We start from the raw sequence: 15,480 nt of genomic DNA on the forward strand, positions 1-15,480 counted from the left end.
GGTTTTAAAAGGGAACCAGAGAGAATTTTTTTTTCTGCTCTCTCTCGCAGTTTGTGGCTTGCATGTTAAGGGTCTTTTGTCATGCAATAGCCCTCCCATTAGGAGGCAAGTACCAGCACTTATAGGCATGCAAATAAATGGTTTTTCTGGTTTCCCTTCATTGAACATTAGCTAGAGAGAGAAAAGGAAAATTAGCTAAAGGCACTGTTGCTAGGCAGACTTCAGGAGGCAACAGAGAACCTGCAGTTCAGAAGATAAACACCGGAGGGCACCCCAACACAAGAAAACAGGAACCATGACTTCTAAGGCAAAAATTGACGCCGAAGAACAAATCAAAGAAGCTGAACACAGGCGACAACTGGAAATAAAACAAAAAGAGATGGAGATGAAAGAAAGAGAAGAACAGATCAAAGAGGCAGCCTACCAAAGAGAACAGGCAGCCAAAGAGGCAGCCAAGGAGGCAGTACACAAAAGAAAACTAGAAGAAGAAGAGGTGGCCTACCGAAGGAAACAAGCAGAAGAAGAGTTGGCCCACAGAAGGAAGCAAGAAGAAGAGGAGGCGGCCCACCACCGAGAAATGGAAAAACACCAAAAAGAAATGGAAAAACAACAAAAAGAGAATGAAGAGAAGGAAAAACAGAGAAAACATGAACTGGAGTTGGCAAAAGCTGGGCTGCCTGTGCCAGCCAACCCTAACAACCCGGCGCCAAATATTGCTCCACAGCACAGGAAATTTCCCACCTACAAGGCAGGTGATGACACCGAGGCCTTCTTGGAAAACTTTGAAAGAGCCTGTCTTGGGTACAGCATCCCCGAAGACCAGTACATGGTAGAATTAAGGCCACACCTCAGTGGACCTTTAGCAGAGGTGGCAGCTGAAATGCCTAAGCTGCAAATGAATGACTATAAACTTTTTCAAACCAAGGCCAGATACAGGATGGGGATAACCCCAGATCATGCCCGTCGGCGCTTCAGAACCCAAAAGTGGAAACCAGAGGTGTCATTTCCCAAACACGCCTACTACATTGCAAAAAACTATGAGGCCTGGCTAACAGGAAACAACATTCAAACCTTGGAAGAACTGAACCTCCTCATACAAATGGAGCAGTTCTTGGATGGTGTTCCTGAAGACATCACACGGTACATACAAGATGGAAACCCCAAGAATATCGCTGAGGCGGGGGAAATTGGAGCCAAATGGATGGAACTGGCAGAAAGCAAGAAAGCTACTGTCAAGGGGAACGATTACCCCAGGGGGCACACAGACCATAAGCCCTACAACCGAGGACAGCCAAAGACCCCACATACCACCCAAGTAAAGCCACAGATACCCTACCCTTCAACCTCACCAGTCTCCAGTAACTCACCTCGGCCCAGTGACCCATCAGATGGAAGATGCTTTAAGTGTAATGAACTGGGACATATCAAGGCCAAGTGTCCCAAGAACACCATGCGAGTGCAATTCATTACACCACCATCACCCCAAAGATCCCCAGGCCCGGATGCCTCTCAAATACCCTTGGAGCGAAGGGAAAATTTGAGAGTGGGCGGAAAGAAGGTTACTGCGTGGAGAGACACGGGGGCACAAGTGTCAGCTATCCACCAATCCTTCGTTGACCCCAAATTCATCAACCCAAAGGCCAAAGTTACAATTTACCCCTTCATGTCACAAGCTGTAGACTTGCCTACAGCTCAACTGCCTGTCCAGTACAAAGGCTGGTCAGGAATGTGGACTTTTGCAGTCTATGACAATTATCCTATCCCCATGCTACTGGGGGAAGACTTGGCCAACCAGGTGAGGCGGGCCAAGAGAGTGGGAATGGTTACACGTAGCCAAACCAGGCAAGCTTCCAGACCCATTCCTGTTCCTGAACCGTCCACAGAGGCCCCGTCTGTGTTACCAGAGACCCAGACAGAGGTAGTGGACCCGGATTCCATGCCTACCACTGAAACAGCCACAGCATCTCCAGTCCCAGGCCCGGAACTGGAACAGCAACCAGCACCAGCAAGTGCAACCACATCTTCAAACTCAACGCCAGAGGGCGCCAGCGAGCCAAAACTGGCAGAAGCAAAAGACAGCCATACCCAAAAGGCTCAGCCAGAGCCTGAAATACCCTCAGGTGCACCAGCGGAGAGCGGTTCACCAGCAACGGAAACAACCCCATCACCTACATCGCTTCCAGAGGGACCAAGCCCAAGTCCACAGTCTAAGGAAGAACTAGTAACCCCAGCCTCAAGGGAACAGTTCCAGACTGAGCAGGAAGCAGATGACAGCCTTCACAAAGCTTGGGCGGCGGCACGGAGCACCCCACCGCCTCTCAGCTCTTCAAATCGATCCCGGTTTGTTATAGACCAAGGACTTTTATACAAGGAAATTCTTTCTGGTGGACACCGGGAAGAATGGCAGCCGCAAAAACAGTTGGTGGTTCCAACTAAGTACCGGGGGAAGCTCTTAAGCTTAGCCCATGATCATCCCAGTGGCCATGCTGGGGTGAACCGAACCAAGGACCGGTTGGGGAAGTCCTTCCACTGGGAGGGGATGGGCAAGGACGTTGCCAAGTATGTCCGGTCTTGTGAGGTATGCCAAAGAGTGGGAAAGCCTCAAGACCAGGTCAAGGCCCCTCTCCAGCCACTCCCCATAATTGAGGTCCCATTTCAGCGAGTAGCTGTGGATATTCTGGGTCCTTTCCCAAAAAAGACACCCAGAGGAAAGCAGTACGTACTGACTTTAGTGGACTTTGCTACCCGATGGCCAGAAGCAGTAGCTCTAGGCAACACCAGGGCTAACACTGTGTGCCTGGCCCTAACAGACATCTTTGCCAGGGTAGGTTGGCCCTGCGACATCCTTACAGATTCAGGGTCTAATTTCCTGGCAGGGACCATGGAAAAACTGTGGGAAACTCATGGGGTGAATCACTTGGTTGCCACCCCATACCACCATCAAACCAATGGCCTGGTGGAAAGGTTCAATGGAACTTTGGGGGCCATGATACGAAAATTCATCAACGAATTCTCCAATAATTGGGACCTAGTGTTGCAGCAGTTGCTGTTTGCCTACAGGGCTGTACCACATCCCAGTTTAGGGTTTTCACCATTTGAACTTGTGTATGGTCACGAGGTTAAGGGGCCATTACAGTTGGTGAAGCAGCAATGGGAGGGGTTTACGCCTTCTCCAGGAACTAACATTCTGGACTTTGTAAGCAACCTACAAAGCACCCTCCGACACTCTTTAGCCCTTGCTAAAGAGAACCTAAAGGATGCTCAAGAAGAGCAAAAGGCCTGGTATGACAGACATGCCAGAGAACGTTCCTTCAAGGTAGGAGACCAGGTTATGGTCTTGAAGGCGCAACAGGCCCATAAGATGGAAGCATCATGGGAAGGGCCCTTCACGGTCCAAGAGCGCCTGGGAGCTATAAACTACCTCATAGCATTTCCCAATTCCTCACTAAAGCCTAAAGTGTACCATGTTAATTCTCTCAAGCCTTTCTATTCCAGAGACTTACCGGTTTGTCAGTTTACAGTCCAGGGAGATGATGCTGAGTGGCCTGACGGTGTCTACTACGACGGGAAAAAAGACGGTGGCGTGGAAGAGGTCAACCTCTCAACCACCCTGGAACGTCTGCAGCGGCAACAAATCCAGGAGCTGTGCACTAGCTTCGCCCCATTGTTCTCAGCCACCCCAGGACGGACTGAACGGGCATACCACTCCATTGATACAGGTAATGCTCACCCAATCAGAACCCCACCCTACCGAGTGTCTCCTCATGCCCAAGCTGCTATAGAACGGGAGATCCAGAACATGCTACAGATGGGTATAATCCGCCCATCTACCAGTGCATGGGCATCTCCAGTGGTTCTGGTACCCAAACCAGATGGGGAAATACGCTTTTGCATGGACTACCGTAAGCTAAATGCTGTAACTCGTCCGGACAACTATCCAATGCCACGTACCGATGAGCTATTGGAAAAGTTGGGACGTGCCCAGTTCATCTCTACAATAGACTTAACCAAGGGGTACTGGCAAGTACCGCTAGATGAACCTGCCAAGGAGAGGTCAGCATTCGTCACCCATGCGGGGGTGTATGAATTCAATGTCCTTCCTTTCGGCCTTCGAAATGCACCCGCCACCTTCCAGAGGCTGGTAGATGGTCTACTAGCTGGACTGGGAGAATTTGCAGTTGCCTACCTCGATGATGTGGCCATTTTTTCAGACTCCTGGCCCGAACACCTACTACACCTGGAAAAGGTCTTTGAGCGCATCAGGCAGGCAGGACTAACTGTTAAGGCCAAAAAGTGTCAAATAGGCCAAAACAGAGTGACTTACCTGGGGCACCAGGTGGGTCGAGGAACCATAAACCCCCTACAGGCCAAGGTGGATGCTATCCAAATGTGGCCTGTCCCAAAGTCAAAGAAGCTGGTCCAATCCTTCTTAGGCTTGGCCGGATACTACAGGCGATTTGTACCACACTACAGCCAAATCGCTGCCCCATTGACTGACCTGACCAAAAAGACCCAGCCAAATGCCGTTAAGTGGACTGATGAGTGTCAAAAGGCCTTTACCCAGCTTAAGGCGATGCTCATGTCTGACCCTGTGCTCAGGGCCCCGGATTTTGACAAGCCATTCCTAGTAACCACAGATGCATCTGAGCGTGGTATAGGAGCGGTGCTCATGCAGGAAGCAACAGATCACAACTTCCATCCTGTCGTGTTTCTCAGCAAGAAACTGTCTGAGAGGGAAAGTCACTGGTCAGTCAGTGAAAAGGAATGCTATGCCATTGTGTACGCCCTGGAAAAGCTACGCCCATATGTTTGGGGACGGCGGTTCCAACTACAAACTGACCATGCTGCACTAAAGTGGCTTCATACTGCCAAGGGGAACAACAAGAAACTTCTTCGTTGGAGTTTAGCTCTCCAAGATTTTGATTTTGAAATTCAACACATCACAGGAGCTTCTAATAAAGTTGCTGATGCACTCTCCCGTGAGAGTTTCCCAGAATTCAGTAGTTAAAAAGTGTTCTTAAAATGTAGAAGTCTGTTAGTTATATACTTAGGAGTATATGTAAAGGTGTATGTGTTGTATTAATCTGTTTATTTTCAAGTTCTAGAAGGAAATCGCCGCCAGTGAGCTTCCCCACTGTCTGCAATTTGGGGGGCGTGTCATAAACAGATAGCTAAGGGTTAATGTCTCTTTCACCTGAAGCACCTGACCAGAGGACCAATCAGGAAACCGGATTTTTTCAACTTTGGGTGGAGGGAATTGAGTGTCTTTGTCTTTGTTTTCTGGCTGCCTGCTTTCTCTGAGCTTTGGAGAAGTAGTTTCTTTTTTCTAGTCTTCTGTTTCCAAGTGTAAGGACAAAGAGATCAGATAGTAAGTTATATGGTTTCTTTTCTTTGGTATTTGCATGAATATAAGTGCTGGAGTGCTTTGATTTGTATTCTTTTGGAATAAGGCTGTTTATTCAATATTCTTTTAAGCAATTGACCCTGTGTTGTATCATCTTAATACAGAGAGAACATTTGTACTTATTTTTCTTTCTTTTTATATAAAGCTTTCTTCTAAGACCTGTTGGAGTTTTTCTTTACTTCAGGGAAATTGAGTCTGTACTCACCAGGGAATTGGTGGGAGGAAGAAATCAAGGGGAGATTTGTGTGTTGGATCGCTAGCCTGATTTTGCATTCCCTCTGGGGAAATAGGAAAGTACTTTTGTTTCCAGGATTGGGAACAGAGAGGGGGAGTCCCTCTGTGTAGTTTCACAGAGCTTGTGTCTGTGTATCTCTCCAGGAGCACCTGGAGGGGGGGAAGGGAAAAAGGATTATTTCCCTTGGTTGTGAGACTCAAGGGATTTGGGTCTTGGGGTCCCCAGGGAAGGTTTTTCAGAGGGACCAGAGTGCCCCAAAACACTCTAATTTTTTGGGTGGTGGCAGCAGGTACCAGGTCCAAGCTGGTAACTAAGCTTGGAGGTTTTCATGCTAACCCCCATATTTTGGACGCTAAGGTCCAAATCTGGGACTAAGGTTATTACAATGTAAAGGTGCATGTGTTGTAGTAATCTGTTTATTTTAAAGTTCTAGAAGGAAATCGCCGCCAGTGAGCTTCCCCACTGTCTGCAATTTGGGGGGCGTGTCATAAACAGATAGCTAAGGGTTAATGTCTCTTTCACCTGAAGCACCTGACCAGAGGACCAATCAGGAAACCGGATTTTTTCAACTTTGGGTGGAGGGAATTGAGTGTCTGAGTCTTTTGTCTGTCTGCCTGCTTTCTCTGAGCTTTGGAGAAGTAGTTTCTACTTTCTAGTCTTCTGTTTCTAAGTGTAAGGACAAAGAGATCAGATAGTAAGTTATATGGTTTCTTTTCTTTGGTATTTGCATGAATATAAGTGCTGGAGTGCTTTGATTTGTATTCTTTTTGAATAAGGCTGTTTATTCAATATTCTTTTAAGCAATTGACCCTGTATTGTATCATCTTAATACAGAGAGACCATTGGTATGTATTTTTCTTTCTTTTTTTATATAAAGCTTTCTTTTAAGACCTGTTGGAGTTTTTCTTTACTTCAGGGAAATTGAGTCTGTACTCACCAGGGAATTGGTGGGAGGAAGAAATCAAGGGGAGATCTGTGTGTTGGATTGCTAGCCTGATTTTGCATTCCCTCTGGGGGAATAGGAAAGTACTTTTTGTTTCCAGGACTGGAAACAGAGAGGGGGAGTCACTCTGTGTAGTTTCACAGAGCTTGTGTCTATGTATCTCTCCAGGAGCACCTGGAGGGGGGAAGGGAAAAAGGATTATTTCCCTTTGTTGTGAGACTCAAGGGATTTGGGTCTTGGGGTCCCCAGGGAAGGTTTTTCAGGAGGACCAGAGTGCCCCAAAACACTCTAATTTTTTGGGTGGTGGCAGCAAGTACCAGGTCCAAGCTGGTAACTAAGCTTGGAGGTTTTCATGCTAACCCCCATATTTTGGACGCTAAGGTCCAAATCTGGGACTAAGGTTATGATATGCAGGGGCCCGCAGTTTGATATAATTCTGTGTCCATGTCCTCATCACTCTCGTCGCCGTGCTGCTGTAGCTGCCGCCTCCTCCTCGCCTGGCTTTGCAGGTCCTGGTTCAGCATAGACTGCATGAGAATGCGCAAGGTGTTTACAACGTCCACTATTGCGGTATTGATCTGAGCAGGGTCCATGATTGCTGTGCTACGGCGTTTGCACAGTTCACTCAGGAAAAAAGGCGCGAAATGGTTGTCTGCTGCTTTCACGAAGGGAGGTGTGAGGCTGTACCCAGAACCACCCGCGACAATGATTTTTGCCCCATCAGGCACTGGGATCTCAACCCAGAATTCCAAGGGGTGGAGGAGACTGTGGGAACTATGGGATAGCTACGGGATAGCTACCCACAGTGCAACGCTCCAGAAATCGACGCTAGCCTCGGACCATGGACGCACACCGTCGAATTAATGTGCTTAGTGTGGCCGCGTGCACTCGACTTTATATAATCTGTTTTATAAAACCGGTTTATGTAAAATCGGAATAATCCCATAGTGTAGATGTACCCTTTGTAAGGTGAATTCAGCACTACTGCAGGAGATATTCCCAGAGATTAGAGTTGTTTTGAACCTTTGTTCCTGTAATATGCTGTTACTGAGTATTAGCAATAAACCAGACTGATATTGGTTATTTGGTCTCTTGAGTATATTGCATAACAAACCAAAGTGTGGTCAAGCAATTGACCATACGATTTACCAACAGAAAGGAAATCCAGACTCTTCAGAACTGGAAAGGTTTCAGAGTGGTAGCCATGTTAGTTTGTATCAGCAAAAAATAACTAGGAGTCCTTGTGGCAGCTTAGAGACTAACAAATTGATTTGGGCATAAGCTTTCGTGGACTAGAACCCACTTCACCAGATGCATGGAATGGAATATACAGTAGCAGGTATAAATACACAACATATGAAAAGATGGGCGATGCCTTACCAAGTGGGAGGCCAGTCAATTCAATTAACAATAAGATATCAAGGGAGGAAAAATCACTTCTGTAGTGGTAATGAGTGGCCCATTTCAAACAGTTGACAAGAAGGTGTGAGTAACAGTAGGGTCAAATTAGTATGGGGGAAATTAGGTTTCTTAATGACCCAACCACTCTCAGTCTTTATTCAGGCCTAATTTGATGGTGTCCAGTTTGCAATTAATTCTAGTTTTGCAGTTTCACGTTGGAGTCTGTTTTTGAAGTTTTTTTGTTGAAGAATTGCCACTTTTAGGACTGTTATTGAGTGACCAGGGAGATTGAAGTGTTCTCCTATTGGTTTTTGAATCTTATAATTCCTGATGTCAGATTTGTGTCCACTTAGTCTTTTGCATAGAGACTGTCCACTTTGGCCAAAGTACATGGCCTGAATAAAGACTGGGAAGCAGATATTAATGAGTGTCTGGGACTCAGTAGAGTAAACTGCGGACCCAACACCAACTGCACCAATGTGACTGTGAATTACTCCTGCAGCTGCATTGATGGATATGAGTCCAGGTCTGGGAAAGCCAAATTCCCGCACGCGAGTGAGAACAGCTGCCAGGGTGAGCTCTCCCCTTGCTGCCACTACTCCCTGCTCAGTCCCCCACACCCCTGGGCTCATTCCAGGCCTGGTGCTGCAGCCGAGGCTGCTGCCATCTGCGGCAAAGGCACCCGATCCACTCACCGGGGCTGTAATCAGCTGTGACCCTCAACTGCTGCCCCAGCACATGGGGGCCAGGATCTCCCCTGGCTCGGTGTTTGGATTGGGACTAAACCCCTAGGTTTGCAGAAAAGCACCAGAGAGTTGGGTGGAGCCCTCGCTGTCCCCAGCACACAGCATCCAGGCTGCTAGGGCCCCCCTGAGCCTGGGAAGGAGCCTCATATATGGTCCATAGACATAGCACAGTGCGTTCTGTCCCCTATGGGCTCTGGGGAGCAGAGAATAGGCACAGCACAATGTGCCCCAGCCACGGACCCGATCCTCTGCCATGGTTCCTGGGGAGCAGAGAATAGGCACAGTGCCTGATGCTCTAGCCAGGCCCCCAATCTGCCCTGATTGGCCCCAGGGTGCTGAAAATAGCCCCAGCGCAGGGTACTACAGCCATGCCCCGAACCACCCCTTACAACAGGCTGGTGGCAGGGTGGGTGAAGGGCCCTTACACCGGCTCCAGGCTTGCTGGGGAGGCCCCTGCACAGGATGAGGGGATTGTCAGAGACCATTACGCTGCCAGAGAGTCCCAGCAAGCTCTCAGTGTAGCTGTGAATCCAGCCTTTGACTGTTTAATACTCAGGACATCAGTCACCTGGGTCCTGGGACTCCCTTTGCACAGGTCAGTACAGGTGGGTGCACTGGCCACATGTCGGGGGTCTGCGGGCTTCTGCCATAGACCCCCCCTGAGTGCCATCAGAGGGCAAACTAGTTTAAAGGGACAGCACCCAATTCCCCTGGGCAGAGTCTACCCACCCATCTCCTAGTGCTCCATGGGAGAGGCGGGGCTGGGTGTATCCCAAACGGGGAAGGGACCCATCGGGGTGGGGTCTGTAATGCTGAGCATGGCGCCCCCTTCTGGTGACTAGCTCGTTCAGCACCCCCTTTCTTCTCTTCCACCATTGCAGCGCCCGGAGTCACGGCTGCCCCATGTCTCGGCCGTCCAGCCCGGTCACACTGTGATCCCCATTCTGAAGGAGCCTTTCAAAGTCAGACCCCTCTGTCCTATGCCTGCTAGAGAAACTCTTCCTCTGGGGCTCCTAGCCCCCCACTCGGGGCTTCCTAGCTCCCCTCGCCTCAGGCCCCCACCACTGGGCCCAGCCCTCGGGCTGTAGAGAAGCCCCACCTGTCCCCTCCCAGGCGAGTAGCTAGTGCCATGCACGCAGCCTAGGTCACTTCCCCTTTGCAGCTTAACTGGCTCATATGGCCCCCTGCCTTAACCCCATTCTCTCAGGGCTGGTGCAGGAAGGGGATCGCAGGGTCCTGGTCTGGATAAGATTTGGTCCCCAGTATGGGATGGGGTGGGAGAGCTTGTGCTGAAGGGATTGGGGCACTGCACATAGCAGGGAAGAAAGGAGAATAGAATGGGGGGGGTTAGATGGAGCAGACAGACTGACCGACAGACCACGCCCTCTGCAATAGGTGAGGGGTGTCTCCATGGTTATTCACCCCCAGTGAGCCCCCTGCCCTGCTGTGTGTGACCCTCTCCCACCCTGCTAGCCCTTCCCAGACATTGACAAGTGCTGCAAGACCTCAGATATCTGCAGCCCCAAGATCATGTGTATCAACACCAATGGGAGCTACTGGTGTAAGTGCCGGGCTGGCTACATCCCCTCCAATGGGAACACGAGTCTGTGCCAAGGTGGGTCCTGCCGCAGGGGACATGGAGGGGGCATCTGGGGGGCTGAGCAGAGTCTGAGGCTGCACAGGCAGAGGTCTTCCCCGAGGGGGCAGGGAGCTGGGAACTTGTCTGGGATGTTGTGCCAGCCCCCCTGCCCCCCATGGATGGGGCCCTTCTGGATCTCAACCTTAGCTGGGGAGGGTTCATCCTCAACCTCCCTCCAGCCCAGCCTGTTCATCCATTGGGGTGTTTCCGGTTGTCTCAGAACCACAGCCACCGGAGTGCCCATGTCTGTCTTGGGGAGAGGAGGGATTCTCCCCTCCCTCCATTCAGGAAGGTGATTCTGGAAACAGAATGACTGTACCCAATTGGGCAAGGGAGGAAGCCCCCACATCATGGTTACAGTGGACATTGAAGAAGCCCCAATTTATCTGAAAGACAAAATCAGGCCTCTGAGCAATTGAAACAGATACTTCAAACAGTTTAATAGGAAATGTGTACACAGTATATACAAAATCTGGAGCTGGGTTATTTACATATGACCTTGTGTGCGAGATACACGGCCAGCACCTGAAAAAGAAATGTGAAGAGTCATCAGGATTTGTCCAGTGCCCCTTAATACACATAAACAGAGTGGAGAATACTAGGGAATAACAACATGAGAACATGGACCGGGGATAAGCTGCTGGATACGGTAGAGAAAACAATCACCAAAACAGGAAACACGACAAGATTAGGGGAACCCATATTACTTTATAGAGTCGCTTTTGAATTAGCAGAATGTGTCACTTCAACAGGGGTCTCTATTGATTTCCTTCCAATAGCCAACTGTTACATGAACGTTGTCTCCCCATTGAGAATTATAAGCAACAACATCCCAGACTCCCTCTGCCTTTTGCCCTCCTCTGCTAACTGCTGCCTGGTGAATCCTCACAGGCCCTGAACCAGGGGGAAAGTAAACTGGAGAATGAGGTGGTGATGGAGACTAGAAACCTGACCATTCAGTGACCTTTTGCTATCAGGTGGAGGATCATAGTAGCTAACTTTGGAGGATGAGTTATATCTGCTGAGCACCTTCTCTGAAGTGCAGAGCATCCTTATCTCCCAATAACACCAGTGGGAGTTTGAGAACACTCAGCAACTCATAGGATTGGGCAAGACAAATACAAAGGCCTTGGATGGCTAAAGTTAAGCACTGAAATCTGCAAGTAGAAGCCTAAATATCCATTATAGCTACCTGCAGAGGTGCTGATTCAGGCAATTAAATCTCTATCAGCATTGTGGTGTTTCAAATAGATATTTGAAAAACAAGGTGACTGATGTTTAAAGGCATATTTGGCCTTTAGATGCCATCAGACAACTTGATGCCAGGTGAGTGGGTTTTCCAAACCCGGATACCTAAACTCAGGGTATGGCTACACTTGAAATTTCAAAGCGCTGCCGCGGCAGCGCTGCAAAGTGTGAGTGTAGTCAGAGCGCCAGCGCTGGGAGAGAGCTCTCCCAGCGCTGCACGTAAACCATATCCCTTATGGGTGTAGCTTGCAGCGCTGATTACACTGAGACTTTACAGCGCTGTATCTTGCAGCACTTAGGGGGATGTTTTTTCACACCCCTGAGCACGAAAGTTGCAGCGCTGTAAAGAGCCAGTGTAGCCATGGCCTCAGACGCCTAACAACCATGGGTAGGTGCATCAACAGGGGTGGGGTTAGTTGTAAAGTCATCCTTTTGCTGCCCTATGTTGCAGTGGAGCAGGGCAAAGTAGCCATAAAGCTGCCCTAAGAGGCAGCTAGGAATTCCCCAGCATGTGCAAATCCCTAAGACCCAGAGAACCAGCATATAGCATGTACAGCCAGTGTAGCTGGCTGTATGTCACCAACTCCTAGCTTCCCACCCAAGTATATGGGGTGTGAGCTGGGAACAGAAGATGGCACACACAGTGTGCGTTGTGCTACAGCTATTTCCAGTGCAGCAATGGATGTTACAAGACAGGATAATTTAGAACAACCCAGAGCCTAGAGCTCAGGTGTATTTGAGGATCTGGGCCAGTACTTGGCTGTTAGTGTAGTAATGACCCCTGAGCAAGCAGTATAATGTACATACTTATTACCGAGCTTGTCCAGAGGCTGCATGTCCATCAGAATGACCAGATGTCCTGCTGTGTAATAAAAATGCTTTGAGTAATAAAAATCAGCCCAAGCTACTTTACAGGGCCTGATCCTTCTCTCACTTACAGCATCTGAGCAGTAGGACAACGGCGAATACTGCTCAGTATTATAGTTGCCTCTGTCTTCTTCCAATTTTGGGTAGCGGGAGTGAGGAGTGTAAAGGCCCTACTGTCAATCAAAAGCTAACCCCCCCCCTTGACCCAATAAGCCCTGCCTACCGGTTATCGGAAGCCCCACTTCATGTGGGTATTACTTCCGGGGTCAAGGCAGACACATGACCCGAAGCAAGGTGTTTCATGTGACCCCTCTAAGAACTCCTTCCACTATACCAATCAGGATAGGTTTTGCCCCGATAGGAACGCCCCGAGAGAAGATTTAACCAATCAAGGGGAGTTCCGGGGTTTGTGTGACCCCTCTAAGAACTCCTCCCACTGCCCTCTACCAATCAGGAGGGGTTTCAGCCACTAGAGACCACCCTGAGAGGAGATTAGACCGATTGGGGGGAATTCTGGGGCAGGGTGACCATCCAGAAGTGGTTCGTGTGACCCCTCTAAGAACTCCTCCCATCATCCTCTACCAGTCGCGATGGATTTCGGCTGCAGAGGACAGCCCCGAAAGGAGACTTGACCAAAATAGGGCAGGTTCTGGGATGGGGGGACCACCTAGAAGAGGGTCGTGTGACTCCTCTAAGATCTCCTCCCAATGCCCTCTGCCAATCAAAGTGCAGCACCATCACCCCATAAGTCTCAGCGCTCAGCAGAGGAGGCCATCTCTTACCAAGAAGACGTGTTTTAGAAATTGTGGAAAGGCTGAGAGGAAACGTGGACTCCTTTACCACCCCCCTCAGAACTTCAGACTTTGTTTCAGCCCCACGGACCTTTGGACTTGTGTGGAGAATTGCTACAGCAGCAACACTTCCGAAGAGGATGAGAGAGCAGCCGAGGGGATTCCTTTGGCCCAGCCATTGATGGATATGCCAGAACCTGAACCCGAAGCCCAACCATTCATGAGACACCCCGATGAGCATGGTGGCCTCTCGTTGTCCACCGCCCTGGAGGAGGAAGGCGATCATTGCTTGGGGGAGTTACTGGCGGACAAGCTGAACAGAAAAGATGTCACTCAGGTAAATGAAAGATTAAGAAGCAACAGCTGATGATGAGGTGTAATGGAGTTAGGAACCTGGGGTTGTGTAAATCTAAAAAACAAGCAGTGAGAACTTACACTTGTTTCTTGTCTGAGACAGCTTGATGATGCCTTTCTAGAGGACCCGGAGGCCCTGGACAACGTTGCATCAAGCAGCAAAGATGAACCGGGCCCACCTTGTTTTTGCTGAACGCCGCTAAAAATAGTTGAAGAGGACTTCGAGGATGAAGGTTATAAGGAGTTTAGGAGAAGTTTTGTCATGGAACTTGCGGAGCCAGTGCCACATCGTGAGCGTAAAAATGTATGTGGGCTATTGTATGCATTGCTGTTTATGCTGTTCTTAATCACTGTCTTAGGGAAAAGCTTTTTGAAGATTGTGAGGGCTGTGTCATAGATGCCCCATCCCAACGGCACCATGACCGTGTGATTTGGACTTCAACTTTATATGTAAATTTGTAAATATAAATATGTAAATTTTAAAAAAAACATCTATTGAAAGGGGCTTTGTGACTATCTGCATTTTTGTTAGAAGGTCTCTGGCCCTTAAGTGAACTAAAAGTTTAATGAAGACCTCTTGGTTTCTTTCCAAGGAGCTGTATGTTCTTTTAAATTAAAAAAAATGGTTTGTGAGAATCTAATTTTTCAGTTTTTGTGTAAAAAGACATCCATTTACAGCAAAAAGCTGAAATGTATGTTGTGGGAGGGGGAAAATCCTAAAAAATGGGTTTACAGTGTACCATTCTGCCATCAGAGTTGGCAACAAGAAGAACTGGGTTCAGTATCTAGGAACTCCATTCCAATAACCACAATGCAAAACTGGCTCAAGCCCCAGCCACTGGAGCACTAAGACTCCCCTGCTACAAGCTAAAATCACCACTTACTGCGTTAAGTTGTAGAAGGACCTCAGTACTTGTTCACCATTAGCCCAAAATGAATACCGCTCTGCAGTCTGTAACTAAACTCCTCTTGGACTCAAAATTAGCACTCACATTACACAGTAGAGGCAATGGAATCGGGGGATGGGTCAGTGCATCACCAGGTACAAATATCTATCCTCAGTCTCTCTCAATTTACTGAGTTTTGGAACCTATGTCCCTTGCCTAGCGAGTGCTATTTAGTTGATGGCGAGTCCCTCCATCATAAAAGGCCAAGTACAGTTCCACTGTCCTTGATTCACATAATCAGGATAACAACACTTTATTCTTTCTGCCTCAATAACAGAGAAACTGGGGATCCCACAGCAGCCAAAGTGACAATTTGGGCTACTGTGGGCTCATGACCAGCCCCTGACGTTCTTTTCCACAACTCACCACCAGATGTCAGGGCAGATCTCATCCTGACTCTGCTTACAACAGTAAAACAAACAGGGATGGTTCAGAGAGGTGTTTGAGTACAATAGAGTTGACTCATTCTGTTGAACTGAATGGTTTTAACCACACCCCCACTGAATAGCAAAGTTAATTGTGATTACTTACCCTTATTGCCATAGGGATACATTTGACTGGAGTGCACCCATAGTAAGAGAGGTGGATGGGTGAGTTCTGATTAATATGAAATGAAATAAAACCTCAGGAATTCGCAGTTGCTATTGGACAGTTTAAATGTAACCCCTGGAGTTGATCGAGCGCTATTGAACAGTTTAAAAGGACCCAGGAGTTGGCAGAACTCTATTGGACAGTTTAAATATGACCTGGGAGTTGTCTGAATGCTATAGGTCACTCTTTCTAGCAATTCAAAGCCATTAAAAGTTTAAATTAATATATTTAAACAAAACAAACAAACAAACACCTCCCCCCAACACACACACACACAAGGGTCTAAGCCAAAATTGAAATGTCTCAAGGGTTCA

This window comes from Gopherus flavomarginatus, chromosome 16 (genome assembly GCF_025201925.1).
Source record: "Gopherus flavomarginatus isolate rGopFla2 chromosome 16, rGopFla2.mat.asm, whole genome shotgun sequence".
NCBI classification, from domain to species: Eukaryota; Metazoa; Chordata; order Testudines; family Testudinidae; genus Gopherus; species Gopherus flavomarginatus.